Raw genomic sequence first — 6,000 nt, 5'->3', positions numbered from 1 at the left:
ATCTGTGCCAGATAAATACATCTCCATGGAATTTTCCCACAGAATCAGTAGAAAGGACCTGTGCTCAATTAAGTTTTGTGTATCTCTAAGGTTGGAAACTCTACAACCTCTCTGGGTAACCTGTTCTAGTGTTTTTTCACACTCTGTTTAAAAATGGATAAATGAAAATTATGTGTAAATTCAATGTACTTTATTTCATGTCCTTTCAGAGGATACCACTAAGAGTCCGAGTTTGCATTTCACACCTTCCTTTTAGGTACTTATACACATTGGGGCTCAACCTTCTCTCAAGACTAAGCAGTCCCAGAAATCTCACCCTCTCCTTGTATGGCAGGTGCTCCAGTATCTTAGTTATCTTTGCAGCCCTTCACTGGGCTCACTGCGTATATGCAAAAACTAGTTACGAGCATATTCATCTCTCTCAGAGACCAATTTCTGTACTAGACTGAGCATGCATAATATGTCATACAGAGCTTCAGTAGAAAATCTCTGCTTGCTAGCTGTCCTAGTAGGAGTACACAAATAATGGCTTTTACATAAATGTGCTGCTACCACATTAAATATTGTGGTCACTGGTAAATTACATCAGGTACCTGGAGGATAACAGCCTGTCCTGTGGTGGTTTTTATCTCCTATGATGGCATGACAGATGTGGAGTTGTATCCTGGAGGTCAAACAGCACACATCCTTCCCCTGTGTTCAGGAGGTTGCTTGGAGTGAGTGTTTGGATCTTCTTATATCTGAGATGTAAATGTCTTAAGATAAAAGGTGGCTTACTTCCAGCATAACAATGATCTTGACTGATTACTTTCCTAATGCCAAAAAAGAGTCTTTCCGTCTGCTCTCAACAAGAAAACTCATGGAAGGATCACTGTGGCAGCCAAACAAGAAGATAAAACTTAAAAAGGAGGAGCATTTCATTTGTGACATCATAATGTCTGACTGCTGGACAATATATCAGGCAGCTCCCACAAAAGAATTGTTGGTTTCATGGCCACTGCCTGAAATTTTAAATAGTCTCTCCCAAAGAATGACTGTCCCAAATTTGACTGGGATGGCTGCATTAGCCTAATAATAATGTTTATGGTGATCCAAAAGCAATCCATAGTATTTTATGGCCTGCTATATTTCTATTTCATGTGGGATCATATTCCTGTGGTAGCAGAAATCATGCTGTCCCCTAATGCTTCAAAATACAGAGAACATAGTGCCAAGAAAAATTAACTTGATTAAATCCTCTGAACAAGATTGAGAAGGAAGGCAAACAAAAAACCAGCAGCTGAGATACAAGCTCCATTATTATTTTATGAATTTGGAATTCATTCCCAGAAGCTGTGTGCACCTGCCTGGAATCTGGTGTTCATGGTGGTCTGTTGTCATTTTAGGAAGGAGCCAAGCAGGTACCTCTTCTCTGGTAACTTTGTTCGGTTGTTCTTCCAAAGACACCAGTGTGCACTGCATAGTTTGCTGAGCAGCTGTTCAAAGCCATAGGCTTTGTAAAATAAGCATTTCAGCAAAATAACTTGGCTTCTCTCACTGACTTTTTCTTTGCTGTGGCAATCAAGAGAAATTATTTTGGATCCACAGTTCCCAGATATTCTAGGAAAATGCAGGATTCCTGCCCCTCAGGTGACACTTTAATACATGTTATCAATGCCTCAGTGTGTGGGGCAGCACTACAAGCAGGGATTTTTGTCCACTCACTGCATTACACACTTTCTCTCTAGTCTTGGGTGTCTCCAGCTTGATGATATTTTCTCTGCCTTTCAAAGCCTCCAAGCTAACAGCCTGAGGTTCTGTGAGAACCTCATAGATAGCCTGTGGCCTATGGCTGAAGAAAACATAGCTCTGCCTAGGGAAGAGAAGTGGAAAAAAATCCCACCTTCTTCCTTTGCCCTTGGCAATAGCACACTAGGGAGATGAGTGCCCTCAGGATTGCAACAGAGATGTTCAAGACAAATATGTGACAAGGACAGAAGTTCTATGCCAAGGTGCTCTGTGTTGTTGCAGCTCCTGGGTAGTTACTGCTTGATTAAAACAAACCTTGGCTCTTGGTACAGCTGTGTTGAGAAATTTCACACCTTATCCAAGGTCAGGCATAACTACATCTAAGGAAACATTATTCTGTAGGACTTGTAGTGGAGTAGTCTTCCACAATCCCTGCCCCAGACGGATGAACCCTAAGACATTGTTACACTTTTGTCTCCCCACCTCTTGGGGTCCAGAGGCAGCAACCCCAGCTTTGGCACAGAAAGAAGAATCAACAGAGCCAGAGCATGAGCAGTAGCAGCAACCCTGTCAGCACATGCCACCAACAACAATTACAGAGGTCCTTGCTGAACAAGTTTGGCCTGTTAGTACCATGAACTTCATGCCTAGAAGGTGCCATAGTCTAGGCTACCTGGGTGATGGTGCAGTCCCCCTGGGCAGGTATCTGTATCATCTCTGTTAACTGTATTGCTGTAAAGGCAGCTTGCTCAGAGATTAATGCAAGGTGATATATGATAGCTGAGGAATCTCTTGAGCACATGGTCTTTAATGCTTGTTCCCCAGAAATGGGAATTCTTGTTGGAAGGTTAACATGGAAGGTCTTCTCTATATTAATTCTAGAAAACACACTTTGCATTATTCATTGTCTGTGTATTTCTGTCATGATAATGATGATTTACCCTGAAGCACACTCACACAATGCACCATGCACAGCTAATAAAGCTACAAAACTGATTTGAATCATGCTACAGCTATTGCAGAATGTCCTACCTGTGTTTTGGGGAGCTTCTAACAAATTAAGAGAAAGCTGTCAATTCCAAGTAATCACATCAAGGGTGTTGTATCAAGAAGGAGCAAATATCACTAGAATAGCCAGGTGAAGTGCTTGTTTGCAGTGTTTCCTTCAGCAAGTATGTAATTTCTACCCTCTGGTATTTAGTTGGTCTCTAACAGAGGATGGGAGTAATTGTCAATGTGCCTAGTTGAAATTTCTGTGTTAAAATTTCCTCAAAAAAAGGAATACCAAGTTAATCCCACCAAAAAGAAAATAAAAGTACTTGAAGCAGGCAGAGCCTGCTGTAGCAATTATCTCCACCGGCAGCAAGAGGCAGAAATCTGTTTCCAACCTTGCTCCTGAGCCAAGGGCTTGGAAGACAGCTCTGAAACTAGTTTATTCAACCTTTATTTTTTCCACGTTGACAATGAAATGTCTGACTGCCCTCTTTCATGCTTTTTAGATCCAGATATTTTTATCTGCAATGACATTTATTACAACATTTTAGGGATTATGGATTGGTCCTTAGCATTCAGATAATTGAAAAAACGCAGTATCTTTCTTTTAATTTGTGTATGATTGTAACTCTGCCTGTCTAAATGGGTCAGGTTTTCAGCTCCCATTCAAAGGGGAGAGAGCACTTAAACAATCGCTTCGCATTCAAGAAGTAATGTCCTGACATCTGCTTTTTCCTAGATTTGGAATGAGGCAGCTAGATTTGTTGGAAAATAACCACAGTATCCAAAATGGAAAACCCCCTTAGAAAAGAAGACTGGAGGAGGGATAAAAAAACTGAGGAACTTTAATTCTCCAGTTCAAATGAGAATCCACTAAATATATGGAAAATGCAAGAAAAGAGGGAAGGTTGATATTGGTGATATTGTTGATGAGTAATTAGTTGGTACATGGTCTCAATAGGGGTAGGTTTGCATTGTGTCTCACAAGCAAGGTATTTTGTAAAACGATAAGCACTTCAGAAGAGTGGAATATAGGATATATATGAACATATCTATATATGCACACTTCAGTTATACATATATGAAGTATAATGTTTAGATTTTGTTTTGATTCTGCATGCACAGAGGTATAAAGAGGCAGACAGGAAGGTTTCCAAGCCTATCCCCTTTTAAAAGTATTTTCAACTAGTTTTTACAATTTAGTATACTGTAGCAGGTTTGAGATTTACATCTGAAGCCAGGTAGTGACTTGTCTGTCAGATGAAATAATCTCTTATCACAAGCATTTTATGGAGTAGCACCCCTGACTGCTAGGAACCTAGACTAAGGAGACAGTGGCATATTCACAGCATTTATTTTTATTCAGCCAGCCACAAGCCTAGCCATTTTAATATTTTTTTTCAGAACATGGCATGTAAACAATAGATTTTTCACATCCACAGGAAGAGCTGTTGCATTATTTCCAGTGTGAAGGCCTGTCCTGTATTATTCTTTTCTATGTATATGCTTTTTTGTTTTGTTGTATTACAGCAGAAAAAGCCACAAAGACATACCCAGAGTATCTACCTGTGTTCTTCACCTGAGTTATAGATTGATTTGTTTGGGGTTTTTTCTTTTTAATAGTGTTGTCTTAAAATCCAGAAAGTAGCAGTAGAAGTCCAAGGAGATCAAGAGAACAAGCTAAGGGATAACTTCAGGATTCATACCAATTCTTTTTCTGAGGGTTTTGAAGGAGACAGAGTAGTGCAATAAATTATGCCTTTGCAACCAAATACAAATTCTCATGACTATGTTGAAGCATGTGAGCTTGCCACTCTGAAATCCAGGAAATCACCCCAAGGAAATCTACAATGTCCATTCTTACATTCCTGCATGTAAACCATTAAAGCTTCTGTGGTGGTTAATGAAGTTCAGGATTCATTAGGGCTTCACCCCTGTGTATTCCATTAAAACTGTTTCAGGAGACATTCTGCCAGAGGACTGGTCTCTGGATTTTATACACCTACTAATATTTTTAGGATATTTTCACATTAATAGATGCAATAATATTTTAAACTGTAAACCAAATATAATCTGAATAAAGAATGAATTGAGGAAGGGACTTAGAAAATGTGGTAACTAAAATAGTCTTTTCCAGAGACTGGGGTCAAAGAGTGCTAAAATCTTGTATTTTTTCCTAAATGGGAAAATAAGTATCCTTTTTCTTTCCCCATTGTAAGCAGGCAAGAATTTTTTACTTTTTTTGGGATGCATTGATATCTGCGAATTAGGGGCAGAATGGCCCTGCATCTTTCATCAAGCAAATAGTCAGGGCACTGCGTCAGTAGTGACTTAGTAGCACTTCAACATTTCTGGAAATTCCTTGGCTTTTATCCTGTTGCCACTCCCTAGCTGGACTGTAATGAGACTTGGATGGAAAATTTTAAGAACCTTTGTATTTTGCCTGCATGGAGAAAGGACTGCTATAAACTGACTACTGTTACCTTGGATATTTTTAGAGATTAGCAGAGTTGATTGATTGTAACTAGACTATAGTCTCTTAACAAAAGTAATTGTCTTAGAAGAAAAAGATAAATACCTATAAACTTGCACACACATATGTGTTAACTTTAGATTACAGTTAACATAATGTAAATAGTTAGCTTCAGTGGTATGGAGACTTCCAACATTAAAGTGGCTGATGGTTTGAAAAGAAATTGAGGTAGAAAGACAAAACAAAGGCAAATCACAGTCAGTACAATGCTGATAATAATTGTTTGTAGTTAAGATTTGTGTATGCTCTGATGCAGCTAAGAACACAGAATTTAGCAGTGGCTTTCCACTGAGGCTGGAATGGGATTAGAGTGGGCAGCACTTGGGGAGTGTGCACCCTTGCATTTGCTTTTCTGCATATATATGGATATTTGCGTTCTGCATGAGGTGATGTTTTGGATCACTAGTTCTGTGTAAGAACCTCAAATAGCACCAAGTCCAATGTCTGCTATTCCAGACAATAGACTGTTTTTTAACATTACTAATGTGGAATCCTCATAGGAAAATACATGAAGGAATGCCTTTGATTAAACCCTTATCTGTTTTTCAAACAATATGCTCATCATAAGACTAGTTTGAAGGCTTATTGAGAGATTATATGAGCAAACCTGGTTTATACTGGGATTCTGCCACATCCTTGGATCTTCCCCCACAAAATATTAATAACATCAGACTTGTTCCAAAAATAAGAATTTATAGAGATTGACTTGTTTGTTTACCTTGTCCTGAACCCTCTGGCTTTGCCAC

This window comes from Ammospiza nelsoni, chromosome 1 (genome assembly GCF_027579445.1).
Source record: "Ammospiza nelsoni isolate bAmmNel1 chromosome 1, bAmmNel1.pri, whole genome shotgun sequence".
Taxonomy (NCBI): domain Eukaryota; kingdom Metazoa; phylum Chordata; class Aves; order Passeriformes; family Passerellidae; genus Ammospiza; species Ammospiza nelsoni.
This window is presented reverse-complemented; position numbering follows the sequence as displayed.